Source organism: Choloepus didactylus, chromosome 6 (genome assembly GCF_015220235.1).
Source record: "Choloepus didactylus isolate mChoDid1 chromosome 6, mChoDid1.pri, whole genome shotgun sequence".
Lineage (NCBI taxonomy): Eukaryota > Metazoa > Chordata > Mammalia > Pilosa > Megalonychidae > Choloepus > Choloepus didactylus.
In genome coordinates, this window is record NC_051312.1 from 100,643,636 (window position 1) to 100,670,753 (window position 27,118).

Below are 27,118 nucleotides of genomic sequence, written 5' to 3' on the forward strand. Positions count from 1 at the left end.
GGATATTAAGCCCTTATCAGATATGTGATTTCCAAATATTCTCTCCTATTCTGTAGGTTGTCTTAGAAGTCCACTGAGGCACAAACATTTTTAACATGTCCCACTTACCTATTTTTTCTTTTGTTACTTGTGCTTTGTTTTTAAGTATATAAACCATTGCCTAACACAAGGTACTGAATATAATTCCCTATATTTTCTTCTTGGAGTTTTATAATCCTGGTTCTTATATTTAGATCTTCAATCTATTTTTGGTTGATATTTGTGTATGGTGTGAGGTAGGAGTCCTTCATTTTTTACTTATGGACATCCAGTTCTTCCAGCACCATTTGTTGAAAAAGCATCCTTGTCAAAAATCAACTGGCCATATAAGTGAAGGTCTATTTCTGTATATTCAATTTGATTCCATTGGCCTGTATCTTTCCTTATGCCAGTACCATGCTGTTTTGATTACTGTGGCTTTGTAATAAGTTTTAAAGTTGGGAAGTGAGTCCTCCAACTTCATTCTTCTTTTTCAAGATGTCTTGGCTATTTGGGCCCTTTACCCTTCTATACAAATTGGTTGATTGGCTTTTCCACTTCTGCAAAGAAGGCTGTTGGGATTTTGATTGGTATTGCATTGAATCTATAAATTGCTTTGGATAAAACTGACAACCTGACAATATGTAATCTTCCAATCCATGAGCATGGAAGGTCCTTCCATTTATTCAGCTTTTCTTTGATTTCTATTGGAAATGGTCTGTGAATTTCCATGTATAAGTCCTTTTCATCATAGGTAACTATATTCCTAGATATTTGGTTCTTTCAGTTACTAATGTAAATGGAATTTTTTTCTTAAATTCCTCTTCAGATGGTTCATCACTAGTGTATAGAAACACTACAAATTTTTGCTTGTTGATCTTGTACCCTGCCACTTTGGTAAATTCCTTTATTAGCTCTAGTAGCTAAGTTGTGGGTTTTTCAGTATTTTCTACATACAGGATCATGTCATCTGCAAATAGGGAAAGTTTCATTTCTTCCTTTCTAATCTTTACATCTTTTATTTCTTTTCCTTGACTAATTGCTCTGGATAGAACTTCCACTATAATATTGAACAATAGTGATGACAGTGTGCATCCTTGTCTTGTTCCTGATCTTAGAGGGAAAGTTTTCAGTCTTTCACCAGTAAGTATGAGGTTATCTGTGGGTTTTTTCATATATGCCCATTATCATAGTGAGAAAGTTTACTTCAAATTTATAGTTTTCCAAGTGTTTTAATAAAAAGAGAGTTCTGGATTTTCTCAAATGTGTTTTATGCATGAATTGAGACGGTCATATGGTTTTTTCCTTTGTTATGTTAATGTGGTGTATTACATTTCTTGATTTTCTTATGTTTAACCATCCTTGCATACCTGGGATAAATCCCACTTGATCATGGTATATAAATCTTTTAATGTGCTGTTGGATTCAGTTTGCTGGTATTTTGTTGAGGTTTTTGCATCTATATTCATAAGGGATATCAGTCTGCAATTTTCTTTTCTTGTGGTATCTTTATCTGGCTTTATATCAGGGTGATGTTGGCCTCATAGAATGAGTTAGGGACTCTACCCTTGTCTTCAATTTTTGGAAAAATTTGAGTGGGATTGCTGTTAATTCTTGGAATACTTGGAAAAATTCACCAACAAAGCCATCTGCTCCTGGGCTTTTCTTTGTTGGGAGGTTTTGATGTTTGATTCAACCTCTTTACTGATTATCATCTGTTGAGATCTTCTCTTGCTTCTTTATTCAACGTAAGTAGTTTATGTGTTTTGAGGTATTTGGTCCATTTTATCTAGGTTATCTAATATGTTGGTGTAATTTCATAGAATTCTCTAATACTCATTTTTATTTCTGAGTCAATAGTAATGTCCCCCTTTCATTTATTACATTGGTCACTTCTGTGTTATCTTTTTTCTTTGTCAGTCTAGCTAAAATTTGTCAATTTTATTGATCTTCTGAACAAATCAACTTTAGTTTTCATTGATTATTGTTCTTAATTCTCTTTTATTTATCTTTACTTTAATCTTTGTTATTTCCTTCCTCATGCTCACTTTGGGTTTAGTTTCATCTTCCTTTTCTAGATCCTCTAATTATGAGGTAGGTCTCCAATCTGAGATCTTTCTTCTTTTTTAATGCAAGTATTAGAGCTATAAATTTCCCTCTCAGCACTACCTCTGCTGCATCCCACAAGTTTTGGTATGCTGTATTTTAATTTCCATTTGCCTCAAGATATTTCCTGTGTTCTCTTGTAATTTCTTATTTCACCTATTCATTGCTTAAGAGTACTTGCTTAATTTCCATATATTTGTGAAATTTCCAGTTCTCCCTCTGTTATGATATCTAGCTTCATTCCACTGTGATCAGAGAAAATATATGGCATGATATTAATTTTTTTTAATTTATTGAGTAATCCATCCTGGGGAATGCTCTACATGAACTAGAGAAGAATGTGTACTCTGCTGCTGTTGGGTGAAGTGTTCTATATATGTCTATTAGGTCTAGTTGGTTTAGGGTATCATTCAAACCTTCTATTTCCTTATTGATCTTCTGTCTAGATGTTCTATCCATTACTTAAAGTGGTCTAATAAAGTGTCCTACTATTAATGTAGAACTGCCTATTTCTTCCTTTGATTCTGTCAATATTTGCTTCATATATTTTAAGGCTCTGTTGTTATGTACATATATATTTATAATTGTTATGTCTTTTTATTGAATTGATGACTTCAGCAGTAGATAGTGACTTTCTTTATCTCCCTAAAGGTTTTGATTTAATGTCTTTTTATCTGATATTAGAGTAGCTGCCCCAACTCTAAATAGATTACTATATTTTTCCATCCTTTTACTTTCAGCCTACTTGTGTCTTTGAATTTAATGAGAGTATCTTGGAAACAGCATATAGTTGAGTCATGCTTTTTTATCCATTCTGCCAATCTCTGCCTTTATACTGAGAGTTCAATCCATTTACATTTAAAGTAACTACTGAAAATACACAACTTTTTTCTACCATTTTGCAATCTGGTCTTTATGAGCCTTATCCTTCTTTGTCCCTGAATTTTTTTGTTAATGCCTGCTGTCATATTTATTTCATTTTGTATATTGTACCATTTTGGATCCCTTCTCAATTCTGTATATGTGTGTGTGTGTATTTACCAAAAGGCTTAAATTTAACATCCTAAATATATAACAATCACTTTTTATTTGATACCACTTGACTTCAATAGCACATATATACACTGTCCCTATACCCCTCCACCCACCTATCTTTTTGTTGTACTTGTTACAAGTTATATTTTTGTACATTGTATGCCCAGAACCATAGATTGATCTTTACTTTTCATGCCGTTGATTTTAAACTTTTTACAAGTAAACAATGCAAATGTACTGGCATTTATAATTACCCATATGGTTACCCTTATTGGACCTCTTTATTTATTTATGCTGCTTCAATCCACTGTCTGGAGTCCTTTGCTTTCAGCCAGAAGAACTCACTTTACCATAGCTTGTAGGGTAGGTATAGTGCTGATGAACTCCCTCAGCTTTTCTTTATCTTGGAATGCCTTAAACCCTACCTCATTTTTGAAAGATAATCTCACTGGATATAAAAGTTTTGGTTTGCAATTGTTTTCTTTCAGCATTTTAAATATTTCATACCACTGCCTCTTGCCTCCTTGGTTTCTGATGAGAAATTAGAACTTAATCTTTTTGGGACTCCCTTGTATATTACACATTGCTTCTCTTTTGCTTCCTTTGTCTGGCATTTGACAGTCTGACTGTTGTGTGTCAAACTTGGTTTGGGCTTGGTTCTCTATTATTCTATTCTGTTTGGAGTTCATTTGGCTTCTTGAATGTGCATTTTCATGCCATTCATTAAATTTCAAAGTTTTGTATCATTATTTCTCTCCCTCCTGGGTGCTCTACAATATGACTTAAAGCAGGTACTTCCTTGTCCCTGGCCACTTTGAATTTGTTTTTTATACTGTTTTAGCTGTCCAAAAGCTACTTCTGCCTGGAGGGCAAATTGTGACAGAGTGAGCCAGAGATGACTTTCCAAATCAGGCTTTCAGGCTACCACCCAATTGACTGTCATCTACATACAGGCACCCAGTATGTGCATAGAGGTTACTCTGCTCCCATAGGAACAGAGCCAGAGACCCACAAAAGGAGGGAAGGTTGTCTCCATACTGCACTGGGAAGGGGTAGCAGAGGGGCCAGCAAGGGTGTCACAAGCTCCTCCTACCACTTTTAAAAACTGTGTTTTCTTGATTTGGCATTTGCCCAGTTACTGCAACACTTTATTGTTTTCCAGAGTTTTGAGGAAGATGGCTCTGCCAGTTTGTGCTAGTTATTCAAAGATTCTGTGGGTGAACAGTACTCTGGAAAGTCTTACACCACCATCTTGGTCAACAAGAAGTTCTGCATGCTGGATTGAAATTTTTCCTTTTGTAAAATGAATTATTTGAACAAGATGATCTCTCATTTCCATTCCTGTGTAGTATTCTGTGGCTCATATAAAAAGAGACATAGTACCTAAGGAATAAGCAATTAATAAACAAAAATGTACAGTGTGGCCATGAAATCCCAACACATAAGATTTTGTCCTCTGTGAACTATTTGGTTAATAACAATTCTACCTAACAACAGTTAGAGGCCTAAAAATGAATAAAAGAACATGGGGAAAAACTATAAAGCCTACACGGAGAATTAAGGAGCACATGCAGATAACTTCTAATCAACACACACATATTTTGTAGGTATATTTAAAAAGAGTCAATATGCAATGAATGCTTAGCATTTGCCAGGCACTATACCAAGTATTTCATGTGTACTATGTTATTCATCTTCATAACAACTCAATTAAGTAGGCACTATTATTATTCCCATTTTACACATAAGGAAACTTAGGCTTAGAGAGGAAAAGTATTTTGTTTGAAATCACAGACCTAATTGGTGGCAATATTGGGCTCAAATCCAACTTATCTGAATCCACTACCCATGCCCTTCACCATTCCACAATACTAAATCTATAAATTACCATAACCACAAAGGGGAATGAAAGGAAAACTCTGAGTCTAGAATTGTACTGAGAGATTGAAAATTATGCAGTGTGAATCACAGAAAACCTCATGATAAAGATAGATCTAAAGAAGTGACTTGAAGTTAGTCTACCAAAAGGTATTATAATATTATTAACCTAAATGATCCAAATGTTTTCATTCTCAAAAAAAGAAAACTAAATACTAATTTAAAAAGACATCTTAAGTCAAGTTATGATCTAATCACCATGCTAAATTATACCTCATAAGTCATAGACAGTATTAAGTCTCCAGACAATTTTTTCTTTAAATATAGAGTTACAAAATGTATATATTAATGATTGTCAAACCTCAGGTTCTGGATGAAAAACTTATTCATGAGACTCTTATAAATTTATATCCAAATATCTGTGACAGTTAAGGAGTGAGAAACCAGACTGAAGCATAATAAATCCTCTCTGACAGAGACAGCATAAGGGGGAAAAAAAGGAAAAAAGTAAGGAGCCTGTAGGAGTTCAGATAAACATCACTGAGAAAAGAGAGACAAGCTGCATGAGAGGATCTAAGAGTCAGCATTCTAGGGAAGTGGAACAAATTCTCAAAGGAATTCTTAAAACCCAGAACCAATTAACACAGTGAAAGCATACTCAACAGCATTGGACAATGAATCCAAACTGAATTCTCTTAAGTCCAAGCAGCTGCTATGATGTGTCATCATGTCGCTGAGACAGAAGACCCAATTACAACTTTAATGGCTAAACCATAAAGATACTGTAACTCATGAGGGCCAGTAAAAAATGCTGAGATTCAGAAAGAATATTTGGTAAGTAGAATCTCTATTTCTCTGGCATTCGATAATAACATGAATCATCATAAATCTTATTCATTTATTATTCAACAAATATTCATTGAAGCCATTGTTCTGGCACTAGAAACAAGTAGGGTGAATAAAAAATCTCTGTCTTTGTGGATTTTATGTTCTGGTTCAATAAAAAAATTTTTAAATGGAAATATATAGTATATAAGAAAATGCTAAGAGCTCTGAGGAAAAACAAAGCAAGGAAGGGAAAAGAAAGAATGTGAGACACAAGTGCAGGGAATAAGCTTTCCATTAATGCTGTTTTAAATCGAATTGAGAGGAAAGGTCTCATTGAGCAGGTAACATTTGAGCATAAACTTAAAGGACATGGGAGAATGAGCCATGTAGCTACATAGGTGGGGGGAAGAGAGGGAACAACCAGAGAAAAGGCCTTGAGAAAACAATATTCTTAGCACTAAGAGGCCAGTACACCTGGAGCAGAATGAGAGAGGGGGAAATAGAAAGGAGGTCAAAAAAGACGTAGGGGCTTTCTAGTGAGAAGATGGTGGAGTAGGGAGCTCCAGGACTCAGTCCTCCCAAAGAACAACTATTAAAGAAGCAGTCAAATACTTTGAAACTCCAAAGGCCATAAGAATACTGTACAGTATTCAGAAAGAGTGGAAGGAAGAGGCTGATAAAACACAGTAAAAATAGTAAATTGCTCTCACCGTGCTGTAGCTACCAGCACCCATCCCCAATTCTCATGGCATGTTGCCATGAGGTCCAATTCCTGGCAAGGACACTGGAGACAAAAATTTATGTGGATAGGTACAGGGGCACAAATAACCAAAACCACCTTTAACAAAGAAGAAAGAAGCTAGGAAACTCACAGTTCCCACTCTTAAAACTTATTACAAACTCACAGTAATCAAAAAAGAATGGCTTGGCTCAAGAACAGACATACAGACCAATGGAATCAAACTGAGAGCTCAGAAATCAACCTCCATATTTATGGCCAACTGGTTTTGAAAAGAGGACAAAAATCATTTGATTAGGAAGGAATAGTCTCTTCTAGAAATGATGCTGGGAAAATTGGATTTTCATTTGCAAAAAAAAAAGGAGGACCTCTACCTCACATCACATACAAAAATCAACCAAAAAAAAAAAAAAAAAATGGAACAATGACCTAAATATAAGAGCACAACTATCAAGCTCCTAGAAGAAAATGCAGGAAAACACCTTTAGGACCTTGTGTTAGGCAATGGTTTCTTAGACTTTACACCCAAGGCAAAAGCAATAAAAGAAAAAACAGATAAATGGGACCTCATTGAAATTAAAAACATAATTATGAAATTAAAATGACAACATACATAATGGCAGAAAATAATCAGAAACCATATACCCAATGAAGAATTAATATCCAGAATATATAAAGAAATCCTCCAAACTGATTTTGGTGATGAATGCACAACTATGTGATGATACTGTGAGCCACTGATTTTATACTTTGGATGGATTGTATGGTGTGTGAATGTATCTCAATAAAATTGCATTAAAAAAAAAAGAAGGGAAAAAGAAATCATTCAACTTAACAACAAAAAGACAAACAACCCAATCAAAAAATGGGCAGAAAATTTGAATACACATCTCTCCAAAGAAGATAAACAAATGTCCAGAAAACACATGAAAAGATGCTCAATATCATTATCCAACAGAGAAATGCAAATCAGAAACATGAGATACCATTTCACACCCTTCAGAATGGCTGCTATTTAAAAAATAGAGAATAACAAGTGTTGGAGATGATGCAGAAAAATAGGAACACTCATTCATTACTGTTGGCAATATAAAATGGTGCAGCCACTGTGGAAGACAGTTTGGCACTTTCTCATAAAGTTAAATATATAACTACCATATGATATCACAATCCCATTACTAGATATGCATACAAAAGCACTGAAAGAAAGGATTTGAGCAGATATTTGCACAGTGATGTTCACAGGAGCATTATTCAGAATTGTCAAAAGATGGAAGCAACCTAACTGTCCTTCAACCAATGAATGGATAAATAAAATATAGTATATACATACAATGGAATATTATTCAGCCATAAAAAGGAATTAAGTCCTGACACATGTGACAAGCACTGATGAGCCTTGAAGATATCATGTTGAATGATGAATGAAAACGAGAACACAAACTATCAAAACTTACGGGATGCAGCAAAGGGAGTGCTGAGGGGGAAATTTTTAACCCTAAATGCCTACATTTAGGAAAGAGCTCAAATCAGACCTAACTGCACACCTGGGTGAACCAGAAAAGGAACAGCAAACTGAACCCCAGGTAAGCAGAAGGAAAGAAATTCAAAAGAGTAGAGCAGAAATAAATGACAAAAATAGAAAGCATTCACAAAACCAAAAGTTGGTTCTTTGACAAGATGAATAAAAGTAGCAAACCCTTAACTAAACTGAAAAAGAAAAAAGAGAGAGAAGACACAAATAAATAAAATCAGAAATGAGAGGGGGACACTACAACTGAACCCACAGAAATAACAAGGATAAGAGGACATTATGAGCAAATGTACACCAACAAATTAGACAACCTAGATGAAACAGACAAATTTCTAGAAACAAAAACAACCTACATGGACTCTAGAATAACAGAATATCTCAATAGACCAATTACAAGTAAAAAGATTGGATCAGTCATCAAAAACCTCCCAAAAAAGGAAAGCCCAGAAACAGATAGCTTCATAGGTGAATTCTACCAATTATTCCAAGAAGAATTCTGCTAAAACTGTTCCAAAAACTTGAACAGAGGGAACATTACCTAACTTGTTCTATGGGGCCAACATCATCCTAACACTAAAACCAGATAAAGATACTACAAGAAAAGAAAATTACAGACCAATTTCTGTTATGTATATAGAAGCAAACATCCTCAACAAAATACTTGCAAATCAAATCAAACAGCACAATAAAAGACTTATACAACATGATTGAATGGGTTTTATCCTAGGTATACAAGAAAATAAGAACATAAGAAAATCAATTAATGTAAAATATCACGTTAACAAAATGAAGGCAAAAAAGCACATGATCATCTCAATTAACACAGAAAGGCATTAGAAAAAAATCCAGCATCCTTTCTTGATAAAACACTTAGAAAAATAAGAATACAAAGAAATTTCCTCAACACGATAGACGGCATATATGAAAAACCCATAGCTAACGTCATATTCATTGGTGGAAGACTGAAAGCTCTTCCTCTAAGATCTGGAAGAAGACAAGGATACCCAATATCAATACTGTTATTCAACATTGTCCTGGACATTCTAGCCAGAGGAGTTAGGCAAGAAAAGGAAATAAAAGACATTCAAATTAGAAAGGAAGAAATAAAACTTTCCCTGTTTGCAGATGACATGATCCTATATATACAAAGTCTCAAAAAATCTACAACAAAGCTCCTAGAGCTAACAAATGGATTCAGAAAAGTGGCAGGGTATAGGATCAATACCCCAAAATCAGTAGTGTTTCTATATACTAGTAATGAGCAATCCGAGGAGGAAATCAAGAAAAAAAAATCTATTTACAATCGCAACTGAAAGAATCAAATATCTAGGAATAAATCTAACCAAGGTTGTGACAGAGTGGTGCACAGAAAATCACTAAACATTGCTAAAAGAAATCATAGAAGATTTAAATAAGTGGAAAGACATTCTGTGTTCATGGATTGGAAGACTGAATATCATTAAGATGTCAATAGTATCCAAAATGATTTACAGATTCAATACAATCCGAATCAAAATTCCAACAGCCTAGTTTGCAAAAGTGGAAAAGCCAATTATCAGATTAGTTTTCAACATCTTGAAAAGGAAGAACAAAGTTGGAGCACTCACACTTCCTGACTTTAAAGCACATTACAAAGCTACAGTGGTCAAAACAGCATGCTGATTTATGTGCAACTGATTTATGATAAGGCTGCCATGTCCACTCAATTGGGAAAGAACAGTTCCTTCAACAAATGGTACTTGGAGAACTGGATATTAGCCATGAGGATAAAGTCTAGCCCAGAAGTTTGCTCACAAAAACTTCCATCTATCTTCTGTCTTTGCTTGAGTTATGCTTATTTTCAGAAAAATATAACTGCTAACACCTGCAAAGAAGCTGAGTTGTGAAAAATTCCATCTCCTCACAAAATCCCCAGCCAATGAAAAAGCAAGAACCCACCTTGATGCTAACAGAGTGGGAAAGGTTCCCCTTCCCAGAGCATGCACACTAAGTCCTCAAACCTGACCTTACTTTACCTTTACTCATTATAATGGTAAATTCTTCACCTCTGGTGGGATTTAGATGCCATTTTCTGAACATGCAATGTATGGAGAAACATAACCAAGGACTTCACATGCTCAAAACCAATTCTTCAAAAAAAAAAAACCCCTGAATTCTTTGGAAATCCTTTTGCCTATTTGCCTCAACCACCTGCACACACATCACCAGACCCTCTATAAAAAGAACCCTGTACACCTCCCTTCAACAAGTCACCTTTAGGACGAGTCCACTCTTCTCCATTCTCTGGTCAAAGAGTAAAATTCTGCTCTGCTTTACCAAATCTGTTTTCATTCTATTGGTGTGAGCAACACTGGAAAGGAGACCCATTTATGGGTCCGGCCCAATGAGAGTCAGTAACAAATGGCAACTCCGCTGGGGGACTGTTTCAGTTCTCTCTGTCCCCAAAAGACAGAGGAAGGACTGAGGCAGTCCTGTTTGCTGTCTGGTCACCAGTGTCCCTCTCTGGCCCCTGCAGCCACAAATGGATAGTGGCCACACTCAGTCCTTTCTGGGTTTTATCCATTTTTCAGATGCAGGCAGGCAGGATGAGAAGTACTCAGTTTATCTTCTGTTTGGCAACAGAACTAGGGGAAATTTAAGTTTAAAGAGGTTCAAGTTAAAAACACTTGAGGATGCTTCAGTGAAGGTGAGTCAGTCAGGGATGCCTGGCCTCAGGACTCCAAGTCCCAATTGTGGGGACCCAGGACAAAAGGTAGAAGACAGCCATCTTAAAGGTTCTAAAGCACCCAGGCTAGACCCAGATCTCTCTTTTCTCAATTTTCCCATCTTTTACTCCCCTCTCTCATTTCATTCACTCCTATTACTATCTCCCCTTTTCTCCCTCTTTCTTGGCTGTATGGTCCTCTGTTCCTTGTAATTGCCAGTCTGACCTCCCCCCCCAACCCAATCAAACCTTTCGTTTCTCTCTAACTCAGAGAGATCTGGGGGCTACCTTCACCCCTGATGACACTCTTGAAGCCATCTGGTAGCACTACAGGGAAGTCTTATCATCCCTGAGGAATTCGTGAGTATTCCCTAGGAACCCCTTATTTTATATACTCTATACTTCCAGGTGTTGGCCTGGACACCCCTTCCTCCTAGGGTAACTAGCAATGAGACTCAACTTTTTCCCTTGCTTCTCCAGCTTCTTAGAGGGGTCTTTAGCCTGATTATTCAAGAACTTCTGTGGTTGAGGGGAAATAATCCAGGTCTTGTCCCCTCCTTGGCACTGGCAGACTCCCTGGGAGAAGAGGGACTGTCCTTCCCAGGAAGGAGAGCAGAGGCATTTGAGAATTTCCTCTGAGGACTAGTGCCTCAGGACCCATTAGGAGGTGGCCACTTAATTCATCCCTTAGAGGCCTGGTTATGGGAACAACTAGGTAAATTGAGAAACCTCATCTGGACCAAATCCTGCAGAATTTACATTCCAACTAACCTTCAAAGACTGCCACTGGGCAGCTGGTCTCAGATAAGGTTCCCCACTTCTCTGGCATGGGGAATTAGGCATTAGCCTTGATACTGCAGGACATCCATTGGGGTGCATCCTAAACCATTGGGAATCTTTTAAATACCACCTTATGACAAAGAAACAATTAATATTCCTATGCAATAATGCATGGCCCCAGTACAAAATAGAAGACAGGGAAATCTGGCTATATTGTATATTACAATACAATTCTTCAATTGGATCTGTTTTGTTGGAAGTTAGAAAAATGGGATGAGATACTGTATATCCAAAATCCAGGAATGCAAAAGTGATGCAAACTCACATCCACTTGCACTCCCCCACAAGGAAAGGGCCACCTTTTTCCAGGCCCCCTTCTTCCAGTTCTAGAAGCACCACCTGGAGACCTTCCAGAGACCATGCCTCCAACTAGGCCTCAGCCCCCCACCCCCATATCTAGCAGGACCTCCTCTTCATCTCTTTCGTCTAAAGTCTCTACCTCCACTGCCCTTCTGTGGCCCCCAAACCCCTAAGCACCCTATCCCTCTCTATACCCACAGACCCCATCCACATATGCATACCTCCAGTCTGCCAACAGCAAAGTCTCAACCCAGACAACACTAACAGTAGAATAAACCATCAGCCAGGAAAAATTCTCCACTTAAGACAAGTCCCCAATGGGGAAGGGGGACTGGCACCATTCATGTCCCTTCTACAGCTTCTGATCTAAACAATTGGAAAGCCTATTCAAAATGGCTTAAGGGAAGACCCAAAGGGATTCCTGAACTTAATGAGAAACATCTTTCTCCCCATAATCCGACACGGGCATACATACAGTCCCTTCTAGTCATCTTACTAACAGGGGAGGAAAAGACCTCTATTCAGACAAAGGCAAGGGAGGTCCACCAAAACAAAGCTGGGCATCAAATTAAAAAAAACAGCAACTAGCTGTTCCCAAGTGTGACCCCAGGTGGGATCATTTAGATGACTTGGGAAAGCAGATGCTGGAGCACTACTGAGACTTGCTTTTGAGAGGGATGAAGGTAAGAAGTCTATACACTGAACAAAATAAAAACCATTGACCAAATCCCCCAGGAAAAGCCATCGGTTTTTCCTGAGACACTGAATGTCTTTGACTTTATACCACCTTAGACCCAGACTCCCCAGAGGGTAGTGCCATCCTAAAAGCATATTTCATTTCTCAATGTGCCCCAGATATAAGCTGCAAGAGAAAATCAATGTATTATGTACAAGAAGTTCCAATTAGATTAAGTCCTAATTTCTCATCAGAAACCATGGAGACAAGAAGGCAGTGAGTTGAAATACTTAAAATGCTGAAAGAAAACAACTGCCAACCAAAAATTTTATAGCTAGCAAGACATTATTTAAAGAATGAGGGAGAGATTAAGGCATTCTCAGATAAACTCAAGCTGAGGGAGTTCATCACCACTAGATGAGCTGTACAAACAATGCTAAAGTGAGTTCTTCAGATGAAAGGAAAGGACAACAGACGGGTTCAAAGCAGCACAAAGAAATAAAGACCTGTGGTAAAGGTAACACCTGAGTAATTATAAATGCCAGTATTAAAGTACTGTAATGTTTGGTATGCAACATGACTCCTTACTTCCTACAGGTACAAAAACACAAATGTATAAAAAGTAATGATAAATCTATATTTTTGCACAGAAATGTACAAAGACATAACTGGTGACAAGTCCAAAAAAAAAAAAAATGGTGGGGGTAAAAGGTGTATAGGGAAAGCACATGGGCATGCTACTGCAATTAAGTTGGTATCAAACCAAACCTGATTGTTGTATATTTAGGATGTTCTATTTTAACTCTAGGTAACCACAAGGAAAACAGATGAAAAGTATATCTAGATAGAAACAAGAAAGCACTCAATATGATACAACACACAAAAAAAGAAAATAAATATAAAACTAGGCATTAATGTAAGCAAACGACAAAAAAGATATAAGACTTTCAAAGGCTAAATAGCAAATGACAGAAGAAAGTCATAAATTTCCCATAATGATTTTAAATGTAAATGGATTAAACTATCCAGTCAACAGGCAGAGATTGGCAAATGAATTAAAAATCATGAAACAATCATATGCTATCTGCGAGACAGTCATCATAAATGCAAGGATACAAGTACATTGAGGATAAAAGGAAGGAAAAAATATATAAAATACAAGTAGTAACCAAAAGAGATCTGGGGGTAGGGGGTTATACTAATATTGGATGAAATAGAATTTAGTCAAAAACAACTATGAGGGACAAAGATGGTCATCATATACTAATAAAGAAGGCAACACAACAGGAAGATGTAAAAATTATAAATTCATATGCATTTAATGGCAGAGCCCCTAAATATCTGAAACAAATAGTAACAGATATGAAGAAAGAAATTCAGTGCTAATTAATGGTATGATACTAAACACATCACTCTCAAAAATAGATAGAACATCCAGCCAGAGGATCAATAAGGAAATACAGGACTTTAATGATAGATTAAACCAACAAGACCTAACGGACATATATAGAACACTGCACCCAAAATAAACAGAATACACATTGTTCTCAAGTACACAGGGATCATTCTCTAGGATAGACCATATGTTCAGTCACAAAATATGTCTTAATAAATTCAAAAATATTGAAATAATGCCCTATATATTCTTGGACCACAATGGAATAAAGCCAGAAATTTATAAAAAAGGGAGAAAGGAAAAATTCACAAATATGTGAAAATTAAACAACATAATCTTCAATAACCAACAGGTGAAAGATGAAATCAGAAGTGAAATTTGGAAATACTTTGAGATGCATGAAAATGAAAATAAAACATACCAAAACTAATGGGATGCAGTGAAGTCACTGCTGTGAGGGAAATTTACATGCTTACATTAAAAAAGAAGAAAGACTTCAAATCAGAAACATAATCTCAAAACTGCAAGAAATAGAAAAGGATCAGCAAACTAAACCTAAATGTGTGCAGTAGGAAAGAAATAAAGATTAGAGTGGAGATAAATACAATAGAAAAAAAAAGCAATAGAATCAAAACCAAAAGGTTGGTTCTGTGAAAAGATCAATAAAATTGACAAAACTTTACCTAGAATGACAAATAAAAAAGAGAGGATACAAATGACAAAAATCAGAAATAAAAAGGGGACATTACTACCAACACTGCTGAAATAAAAAGGACTACATAAGGACTACAAACAACTTTATGGCAATAAGTTAAATAACCTAGATGAAATGGACAAATTTTGAGAAACACACAAAATACTACATTGACTCAAGAAGAAAAACAAGATCTCAACAAACCAATTACTATTAAAGACCTTGAATTAGTAATCAAAAACCTCCCAACAAAAAAAAATTCCAGGGCCAGATGACTTCATAGGGGAATTCTACCAAACATTCCAAGAAGATTTAACTCCAATTCTGCTTTAACTTTGCTTAAAAAAAATTGAAAGAGGGAAAACTCCCTAACTCCCTAACTCATCCTAGCAGGCCAGCATCACCCTCATTTCAAAGCCAGATCAAGACATCATGAAAACAGAAACTACAGACCAATATCACTTATGAATAAAGATGCAAAAATCCTCAATAAAATTCTAGCAAACTGCATCCAACAGCATATTAAAAGAATGATAAACCATGATCAACTGTGATTTACCCCTGGTATGCAAAGTTGGTTCAGAAACTCAATTAATGTGATACACAACTTTAACAGAAAGAAGGGGGAAAAAAAACCACATGATCATTTCAATTGGTGCAGAAAGAAATCTAGTAGGATGGAAGTGTAGGGAGCTGTAGACTTTCATGCATCCTCCAGGGCAGCTAGTAAATTGCCAGGAACTGTCTGGAACTTATGGGGGACTTCCATGAGCAGACACACATTGAACACGTTTCTGGAATAGGTGGAAGGGCTAAGATCACAGCAGAGAACTGTAAGTAAAGTCTCCCAATCTGTGGAGGCTGGTGCCCATCCCCCACTAGCATAGCAGGCTGGTCTGGAATCACTTCCCCATGGGAAAAAGAAGCAGTCTTTACAAGGAGCAAGGGAAGGTAGCTCAACTATGCTCCAATTGTAGATTTAATTAACAAATTCAGACTACTGAATACACGCCCCAAGTAAAGATAAATCCAGAGCAAGCACAAAAAGAAGTCCAGGGGTCTTTCTCAACAGACAGGAGGTGGGGCTGAAAAAAGAGAGATTTTTGGAGTTGGCTGAGTGAAGAATACTAGAAAAGGGTTGTGATCCAAGAAAAGGGGCACACAGAACCAGGTACCAACTTCAACTCTTGATTGGTGAACCAGGGGACTGGGGACTGGCTATGAAAATGATTTTTTTTTTATTTTTTAGCATCAAAAAAAGCAGCAGGCTTTTTCAGTTGTCAGCAGTGTCTCAGGCAAGGGCAGAATTAAGGAGTATCTGAGTGAAAATGTAACTAGTCAGGTGAAGGAGGTAAGTCCCTGGAGGGTGTCTCTTCCTCACAAAAGGGGAAGGGCTGGGCACTGTACAAGTGGTTCTCAGTCAAAGAATTCATGTCCCAGGACAGGAAAACAGAAACAGTTTAAGCCCGCCCTCTGCCTCAGCCTTTGTCTCAATTACATCCCTGGCAGAGACAGGGTCTGTTGAGAATTAAAGGCACTGTACCACTTTACACTTGTGGGGAGCTGTGTGCTGACAAGCACCACTTCCTGGGCAGGACAGAAAAAGTACAGAATCAAGAGGCTTCATAGGAAAGATTGGCATACTGCTGGATCTCATCCCCAAGGAAACTTGATACTGATTACACCCTGTTCCTGAGTCCTGAGCTAGTCTTGCCTGGGAAAATCTGATTGTGGTTGATCCCAGCTGGGGAAATCCTCCTCAAAAAAACCTTCCATATATAAAGGGCAAGAACCAGAAAAACAACAGCTGAAAAAACTCTGATCAGATAAACAGAAGTGATGCTAGAGGTCTAGAATAAGTTGAACTGAATGTCAAAGAACAGACAGAGAACAAAGCCAACCAACAAGAAAACTCTAGGTAAAAGACAGGAAATGACTTCCAGAAGAAACAAATCAAGGAAATCACATGCCTAATCACCAGCAAAAAATCACAAGTCATACCAGGAAGCACAAAAATATGACTCAATCAAAGGAACAAACTAACACTCCAAATGAGATACAGGAGTTGAAACAATTAAAGCTTTTCAAACAAATTTTCCAAATCAAAGCAATGAGTTGGAAAATGTGGCAAAAACAATAAGGATATAAAGAAGACACTGTGTGACCATACAGAAGAACTCAAAACCTTGAAAAAACAAATGGCAGAAATTATGGGAATGAAAGGCACAATAGTAAGAGATGAAAAACAAAATGGAGATTTGCAACAGCAGATTTGAAGAGGCAGAAGAAAGGGATAGCAAACTAGAGGACAGGACATCTGAAATCCTATACACAAAAGAACAAACAGGGAAAAGAATGGAAAAAAATGTGACTAGGGTGTCAAAGAATTGAATGACAACATGAAGCACGTGAATATATGTGTCATGGGTGTCCTAGAAGGAGAAGAGAAGGGAAAAGGGACAGAAAGAATAATGGAGGAAATAACCAATGAAAATTTCCCAACTCTTAAGAAAGACATAAAATTATAGATCCAAGATGTGCAGCATGCCCCAAACAGAATAGATCAAAATAGACCTATTCCAAAACACTTACTAATCAGATTGTCAAATGTAAAAGACAAAGAGAAAATTCTGAAAGCAGCAAGAGAAAAGTGATCCAACACATACAAGTGGGGCTTGATAAGACTATGTGTGAATTTCCCAGCAGAAACCCTGGAGGCGAGAAGGCACTAGTATGATATGTTTAAGATACTAAAAGAGAAAAACTGCCAACCAAGAATTCTATATCCAGCAAAACTGTCCTTCAAAAATGAGGGTGAGTTTAAAATATTTTCAGACACACAGACACGAAGAGAATTTGTGAACAAGAGACCAACTCTACAAGAAATTCTAAAGGGAGTGCTACAGGCAGATTGGAGAAGACAGGAAAGAGAGGTTTGGAGAAGAGTGTAGAAGTAAAGATTATCAATTGGTGCATAAAAGTCATTTGACAAGATAGAGCACCAATTCTTGATTAAAAAAAAAAAAAAACTTAGAACATTAGGAATAGAAGGAAAATTTCTCAATGTGATAAAGAGCATATTTGAAAAGCCCACAGCTAACATCATACTTATTGGTGAAAGAGTGAAAGGTTTCCCTCTAAGATCAGGAAAAAGAGAAGGATGCCCACTGTCACCACTACTATTAAACATTGAAAGGGAAGTTCCTGTCACAGCAATTAGGCAAGAAAAAGAAATAAAAGGCATCCAAATCAGAAAGGAAGATGTAAAACTTTCCCAATTTGTGGATGACATAATCCTACATCAGAAAATCATGAACAATCCAAAACAAAGATCCTAGAGCTAACAAATGAGTTCAGCTGAGTGGTTAAGATACAAGATCATCACCCAATGAACAACTGAATAAAGAAATCAAGAAAAAATTTCCATTCACAATAGCAACCAAAAGAATCAAATATCTAGAAATAAATCTAACCAAGGATGTAAAAGGCTTGTCCACCAAAAATTACAAACTTTGCTAAAAGAAATTAAAGACCACCTAAGTAAGTGGAAGAGCATTCCATGTTCATCGATTGGAAGACTAATATCATTAAGATGGCAATACTGTCCAAAGCAATTTATAGATTCAATGCAATCCCAATCAAAATTCCAATGACCTTGTTTGCAGAAATGTAAAAGCCAATCATCAAATTTATATAGAAGAGAAAGGAGCCCTAAATAGCTAAAGCCATCTTGAAAAAGAAGAATGGTGGTGGGAGGACTCACACTTCCTGATCATAAAACATATCATGAAGTCACAGTAATCAAAACAGCCTGGTACTGGCACAAGGGCAGACATATGGGCCAATGGAATTGAATTAAGAGCTCGGAAACCAGCACTCACATTTATGGCCAACTGATTTTTGACAAGGGAGCAAACAACTCCATTAGGAAAGATGAGTCTCTTCAACCAAAGGTGCAGAGAAAATGAATCTCCATTTGCCCCCCAAAAGAGGAGGACCCCTACTTCATACCATATACAAAAATAACTCAAAATGGATCAAAGACACTAATATAAAAGCCATAACTATCAAAATCATAGCAGAAAATGCAGGGAAGCATCTTCAAGACCTTGTGTTAGGCAATGGTGTCTTAGACTTTACAACCAAAGCACAAGCAACAAAAGAAATATAGATAAATGGGACCTCATCAAAATTAAAAACTTTTGTTCTTCAAAGGACTTTATCACGAAAGTAAAATGACAACCCACACAATGGGAGAAAACATTTGAAACCACATATCCAATAAAGGATTAATACCCAGAATTTATAGAAATACTTCATTTTAACAACAAAAAGGCAAACCACCCAATTAAAACTTGGCAAAAGACTTGGTCAGACATCTCTCCAAAAAGATACACAAATGGCTAGAAAGCATATGAAAAGATGTTTAACTTAATCTGCCATCAAGGAAATGCAAATCAAAACTACAATGAGATACCATTTCACACCCATTAAAAATGGCTGCTATTCAGAAGTAGAAACAGCAAGTGTGGAGAGGATGTAGAGAATTAAAACACTCATTCATTGCTGGTGGCAATGTAAAATTGTGCAGTCTCTGTGGAAGACAGTTTGGCAGTTCCTCAGAAGGCTAGTTATAGAAATATCATATGACCTGGCAATCCCATTATTAGGTATATCCCCCAAAAAACTGAAAATGGTGTCTCAAACAGATATTGCACACTGATATTCATAGAGGAATTATTCACTATTTCCAAAAGATGGATGCAACCCAAGGGTCCAGCAACTGAGGAATAGATAAAATATGGTATGTACATACAAAGGAATATTACCCAGCCATAAAAAAGGAAAGAAGTCCTGATACACGCAACAAGATGGATGAACCTTGAAGACATGTTGAGTGAAATAAGCCAGACACAAGGAGACAAATATTGTATGATCTCACTGTTTTGAAATAATTAGAATAAGCAAACTGACAGAGTCAGAATCTAGAATACAGGTTACCAGGGGATTGGGTGGTGATAGGGAATGGACGATGAGGCTTAAGATGTACAGGGTTCTTATTTGGAATGATGGAAAAGTTTTGGTAATGGATAGTGTTGATGGTAGAACAAGATTGTGAATGCAATTAGAAGTACTGAAATACACATCTATATATTAACAGGGGAAATGTTAGATTGTATATATGATAACAGAACAAAAATTTTTTTAAAAATCCATTGAACTACACTACAGAAACAGTGAATCCTATGTTAAACCATGGACTTTAACTAATAGTACAATTATAAAAATGTGCTACCACCAGTTGTAACAAATGTTCCACGCCAATGCAAGCTGTTTGTTGAGTGGTATATGGGAATCCTGTATTTTATGTATGATTGTTCTGTAAACCCACAACTTCTCTAATAAAGAAAACAAGCATGTTGAAAAATATATATTCTAGGTGATAAATGAAAAAGGATATAAATAGAAAATTAACCATAAAGGAAATAGATACGACAAATAAACAATCTTTTATTACTAATGGCCAATGTATATGAAGTTACAGTTAATTACTACCTCATACATTACTTGTAGCACTTTAAACTCAGAAAACAATTTCAAATATAACTTGGCAATTCACAGCAAGAGCCATAAAAATCCCTGGATCCTTTGACCTATCAATCTTGCTTCTTGGAATTAACATAAATAAAATAATTCAGAAGAATAAAAATCTATATGATTGGTCATGTTTATTATGGTATAATTTTTACTCTGACAGAATTAGAAAAAGTTTAATTATCTTACAGTAACAATCTACTTATGAAAATCATTATATAGATATTGAACATTGTTTTGGTTTATTAAGCTACTGGAATGCAATATACCAGAAATAGACTGGCTTTTATAAATGGGAATTCATAAGCTTACAAATTTACAGTTGTAAGGGCATGAAAATGTCCCAAATAAAGCATCAACAGGTTGATACCTTCTCTGAAGAAAGGCCACTGACATCTGGGGTCAGATAGCAAGGCACATGGTTGGCATCTGCTGATACTTCTCTCCTGCATTTCATTTCTTTTAGCTCCTGGCTTCAGTGGCCCTCTCAGCTCCTCTAGATTCCCTCTAAATTTTTCTGGGTGTTTCTCTCTCTTACCACCACTGGAGCCTCTCTCTCCACACTCTCTTGTCCTTTTCTACCTTTTATCCACTCATAAAGGACTCCAGTAAGGAAATAAGACCAACCTTGAAATGAGTAGATCACATCTCAATTGAAAAAACCTAATTAAAAGGTCTCACCTACAATAGGTCTACACCCACAAGAATGGATTAAAAGAACATGACCTTTTCCGGAGTACATAACAACTTCAAAGCAGCACAAACTTAATATTCTGAAGCCATTAGAAATCCAATGTATATGAAGTTACAGTTAAAATTTAACAACATTGGACGCTGGTCATGATACATTATGAGCTAAAATGTAAAAAAAAAAAAAAAAAAAACATGCATTCTGGGTACTCTAGAGATCTCCTAAAGTATTTACTTGGTAGCTCAAATTAAGGCTTGAGGGGAGAGGTGACCCAAGACTGCCATCTGCTGGGAAGACACAGAAAATTCACCCTGGCAAACAGCAATTCTGCCAAATTGTATACAAATGTCTAAATAGAGTTGCATCTTGCAAAATAATCTTATTAAGATAAAATGTCACAAAATCAACAGAAAATCACAAAGCATATGAAGATCCAAGAAGATATGACCAAGCTGAATGACCACATTAAAAAGCCAGAGGAGAAACATGACTTAGAACAACTAATCAAAAAAATACATACAAATCTCCAAACAATTTCATTGGGGGCTGAAGACAAAGGACATCAAGAAGACACTAGAAGAGCATAAAGAAGAGTTTGAAAGGGTAAATAGAGAAATAGCAGATCTCATTGAAATAAAAGAAAATGTAGATCAAATATAAAATATACTAGAGACACACAACAGCAGATTTGAAGAGGCAGAAGAAAGAATAAGTGAACTAGAGGACAATGCAATTGAATGAGAATGCACAAAAGAAAAAATGGTGAAAAAGATCAAAAAATTTGAAATGGCTTTCAGGCGTATGATGGAAAACATGAAGCACACAAATATAAGAATTGTTGGTGTCACAGAAGGAGAAGGGAAGAGTAAATGGTATGAAGAGTATTTGAGGGGATAGTTTGGGAAAACTCCCCAACCCCTATAAAATATATTAATATGCAAATCTAAGAAGACCAAAGAACTCCAAATAGAATAAATCCAAATGGACCCACTCCAAGACACATACTAATCAGATTGTCAAATGCTGAAGAGGAGTAGAAAGTCCTGAAAGCAGCAATAGAGAAGTGATTTAACATGTACAAGGGAAACCACATAAGACCAAGTACTGACTACTCAATGGGCAACATGGAGGGATAGGGCAGTGGTATGACATATTTAAGATTTGAAAGAGAAAAATCACCAGCCAAGAATTCTTTCTCCAGAAAAGCTGTCCTTCAAAAAAGAGAGTTTAAAATTTTCACAAACAAATGCTGAGAAAATCTGTTATCAAGAGACCTGCCCTGCAGGAAAACCTAAGGGGAGTTATGTAGGCTGAAAAAAAAAAAAAAAAAAAAAAAAAAAACTAGGAGAGAGCAATCTGGAGAAGGGCCCAGAATTGAAGAGTATTAGTAAAGGTAATTTAAAGGATAAAAAGAGAAAGAGGGAAAAAGTAGAACTGAGAAACAAAAACCAAAGGATAAGATGGTTGGTTCAAGTACTGCCTTTACAGTAATAATTTTGAATGTGAATGTACTAAACTCCCCAATTAAAAGGTACAGATTGGCAAAATGGATTAAAAAGTATGATCCATCAATATGCTTTTTACAAGAGACTCATCTTAGACCAAAGAATAAAAATAGATTGAAAGTGAAAGGATGGGTTTTTATTACACGGGCCTAATGGAGGAGGAGGATGAGGAAGCACGGGTGCTGCAGGCAGACAGCCCTGACGAGGCCGGCAGAAATGCCCCTGCTGCCCTCGGGATGCTGCTGGCCCTCTGTGACCCCAGTCATCTGGCACATCAACTTTTGGTGCTGTTGCTGATGTGCCTTTCTTGGCTTCGGCAGCTATTTTTGCTACAATAATCCTGCTGCCCGTCAGACCGATTAAACGGGATATGCAGGTGAATACCACCAAATTTATGCTGCTCTATGCCTGGTATTCTTGGCCCAACGTAGTTTTTTGTTTCTTTGGTGGCTTTTTGATATATTGGGTGTTTGGAATACGATGTGGCACCATTATTTTTAGCAGCTTTGTTTGCATTGGACAGGTTCTTTTTGCTGTAGGTGCAATATTTAATGCTCTTTGGCTGATGGAATTTGGAAGTTTTGTGTTTGGGATTGGTGGGGAGTCCTTAGCAGTTACCCAGAATACATATGCTGTGAGTTGGTTTAAAGGCAAAGAATTAAACCTTGTGTTTGGACTCCAACTTAGGATGGCTAGAATTGGCAGTACAGTAAACATGAACCTCATGGGGTGGCTGTATTCTAAGGTTGAAGCTTTGTTGGGTTCTACAGGTCATACAACCCTTGACTCCACACTTATGATCATGTATTCTTTCACTAATTTCGGTCTTGGCCCTTGCTTACTTGGATCAGTGAGCAGAAAGAATCCTCAATAAAGAACAAGGAAAAACATGGGAAGTTATTAAGCCAATGGATGTGAAGGACTTCTCCTTACCCCCTGCAGCTCGTATTTATCATCTGTGTCTGCTATGATGCTGCAGTTTCCCTTTTATTGGGCTGGGGAAAGTTTTCTTTATAGAGAAATTTGGATTTTCCTCCCAGGCAGCAAATGCAATTAACAGTGTTGTATATGTCATATCAGCTCCGATATCCCCAGTATTTGGGCTTCTGGTGGATAAACAGGAAAGAACATCATCTGGGTTCTGTGTGCAGTTGTGACCACCCTTGCTTCCCACATGATGTTGGCCTTTATGCTGTGGAACCCTTGGATTGCTGTGTGCCTCATGAGAATCCCCTACTCATTGCTTGCCTGTGCATTGTGGGCAGTTGTGGCATTTGTAGTCCCTGAACATCAGCTGTGAATGGCTTCATGCAGTCCATTCAGAATCTTGGTTTGGCGATTATTTCCATCATTGCTGGCATACTGATGGATACTCGGAGATATTTATTTTTAGAAGTTTTCTCATTGCCTGTGTTTCTTTGTCACTTTTATCTGTGGTTTTGCTGTATTTGGTGAATCATGCCCAAGGTGGTAGCCTAAATTATTCTGCAAGATAAAAGGAAGAAATAAACCTTTTTTCTCATACTGAATGAGAAGTCTGATATGCTCACAGACATAGGGGACTGGTGGTTTGATGGGCTGAGCCCTCTACCACAGGACTTGCCCTTGGCAAGACTATTGCTGCAAAGGAGAGGCTAGGCCTGCCTATAATTGTGCCTAAGAGCCTCCTCCTGAATGCCTCTTTGTTGCTCAGATGTGGCCCTCTCTCTCTAGCTAAGCCAACTTGACAGGTGAAATCAGTGCCCTCCTCCCTACGTGGGATCTGACACCCAAGGGATTAAATCTCCCTGGCAGTGTGGAATATCACTCCCAGGGAGGAATCTAGACCCAGCATCGTGGGATGGAGAACATCTTCTTGACCAGAAGAGGGATGTGAAAGGAAATGAAATAAGCTTCAGTGGCAGAGAGATTCCAAAAGGGGCCGAGAGGTCACTCTGGTGGGCACTCTTAAGCACAATATAGACAACCCTTTTTAGGTTCCAATGAATTGGTGTAACTGGTGGTAGATACCTGAAACTATCAAACTACAACCCAGAACCCATGAATCTTGAAGACAATTGTATAAAAATATAGCTTATGAGGGGTGACAATGGGATTGGGAAAGCCAAAAGGACCACACTCCCCTTTGTCTAGTTTATGGATGGATGAGTAGAAAAATGGGGGAAGGAAACAAACAAACAAACAAACAAACCAAGGCACCCAGTGTTCTTCTTTACTTTAATTGCTCTTTTTCATTTTAATTATTATTCTTGTTATTTTTGTGTGTGTGTAGTAATGAAGGTGTCAGGGATTGATTTTGGTGATGAATGCACAACTATGTAATGGTACTGTGAACAACAGAATGTACGATTTGTTTTGTATGACTGCATGGCATGTGAATATATCTCAATAAAATATTTTAAAAAAAGGTTGTACTGAGAAAAAAGAAAAAAAAAGAAATGCCTTTATCAAACTATTTTAAAAAAGAATCCCACCATACAGTAACATATGGACTTCATAACAAGATTTAGCAGTATGTCTAAAAACTGCCATAATTTCAAAGTTGAGATGAGCATAAAAGATATTTTGAGATAAATGCAAGAACAGGAAAATATCTGTGATTTCTACTGGTGATAAAGCCACAGGAACTGCTACACCACTATGATTTGTTGCTTATATTCATAATTGAAGGAAATGCTAAATTTAAGTTGATGTTAGTAAAAATAAAGATGATTTTTCTCAACCAAGTTTATGGATTTAATAAAATATGTTTTCCCATGGGAAAAAAAAAGGCTGTGTCTCAAGAAGGTGGATTCCCACACCATTGTTTGGAAATCTCCATTTTTTAAATTTAGAATTTAGTCATTAGGGAAAATAATGGACTGAATAGTTATTATATTAATATTTTGAATATACTTTTTTCAAAGTGTATTTATGAGGATTATTTTAGCCCTGTGTCCTTTCTATTGGAAACTGCTGAAGAATTCTATTTTAGAATATGCTAATCAACAGTGAAGAGTTTGGAAAAATGCTTTGGAATACACAGGTAGATTCTTCAATAAGGGCAGTAAATGATGGAAAATATTGTGTCTTCTATTGAGAAAATTTATACTAAATCTATGTTAGGGATATGACCATTTCTTTATTTTAAAGCAAAAAAAAAGGCTTTTGTGGGGGTAGAAGGATTATTTTATGTGGAATAAACTATGGCATTAAAACTTTTATTCCCTTTTGTAATAGGGAATGATAATAATAAGGGATGTGAAAGATTTTTTTATGGAGGAATTCTTCATATTCACAAAAAGCAGATTGTATACCGCACTCTTGATTACGGGAGGTTGCTGAGCAGTGGCCCTTTCGAGCTTCTTTAACCCACTCTGTTATGAATACCCTAATTACTTAGGGACATAATTCTGTGGTAATTTCTGTACAGTTTTTCTTCTAATCTAATGACTAAAAAGTGTCCTTCAAATTATGATAGTTGCATACCTACATGGATAAATAAAAATACTGCAAAAGAAACAAACAAGAAAAAAAGAAAGTGAAAGGATGGGGAAAAAATTCCAGACAAGCTATACCCAAAAGAAAGCAAGGGTACCTATACCTTTATTAGACAATAAAGAATTTAAATGCAAAGATGTCATAAGAGACAAGGAAGGACACTATATTAATAAAAGGGACAATTCGCCAAGAAGAAATAACAATTATAAATGTTTATGCACCAAACCAAGGAGCTCCAAAGTATATGAGGCAAGCATTGACAAAACTGAAAGGAGCAATAGACACTTTTACAATAATAGTGGGAGACTTCAACACACCACTCTCTTCTATAAATAGAACAAAAGAGAGAGGATCAATAGGGAAATAAAGAACCTAATAAAGAACATAAAAAATGTGATAAATATATTACACCTAACAGACATATATAGATCATTGTATCCCAAAACACAAGGATATATATTCTTCTCTAGAGCTTGTGGAAGATTCTCCAGGATAGATCAAATGTTGAGACACAAAACAAGTCTCAATAAATTTAAAAAGATTGAAACTATCCAAAGCACTTTGTCTGACCACAATGGAATGTAGTTGAAAATAATAACCACCAAAGAAACAGATCTTTCACAAACATATGGAGATTAAACAACATACTCCTAAACAATCAGTGGGTCAAAGAAAAAATTGCAAGAGAAATCAGTAAATACCTAGAGATGAATGAAAATGGGAATACAACATATTAAAACCTATGGGATGCAATTTAATAAGTCAAGCGCTCAATCTTGGGGCTTGCCCTTATGAAACTTATTCCTACGAAGGAGAAGCTAAGCTTACTTATAATTATGCCTAACAGTTACCCACAGAGAACATCTTTTGTTGCTCAGATGTGCCCTCTTTCTCTCAACCAAGTCAGCAGATAAACTCATTAGCCTCCCCCATACATGGGACATGAGTCCCACAGGTGCAAGTCTCCCTCGCAGTGATGGACAGGACTCCCAGAGATGAACCTGGCTTTGGTTATCATGGAATTGAGAATACTCTCTTGACAAAAAGGGGGAAAAGAAATGAAACAAAATTAGGTTTCAGGGTGTTCCAGTTTCCTAGA

General features: G+C 36.7%; 1 protein-coding gene and 1 pseudogene across 2 annotated transcripts in view; one reads left to right on the forward strand and one right to left on the reverse strand.

Annotated features, from left to right (window-relative positions):
* DLG2 (discs large MAGUK scaffold protein 2) overlaps window positions 1-27,118 on the reverse strand; it is a 2,332,374-nt gene that overhangs the window by 2,079,793 nt on the left and 225,463 nt on the right. The window lies entirely within an intron of this gene.
* On the forward strand, window positions 22,692-24,071 carry LOC119538145 (annotated as a pseudogene).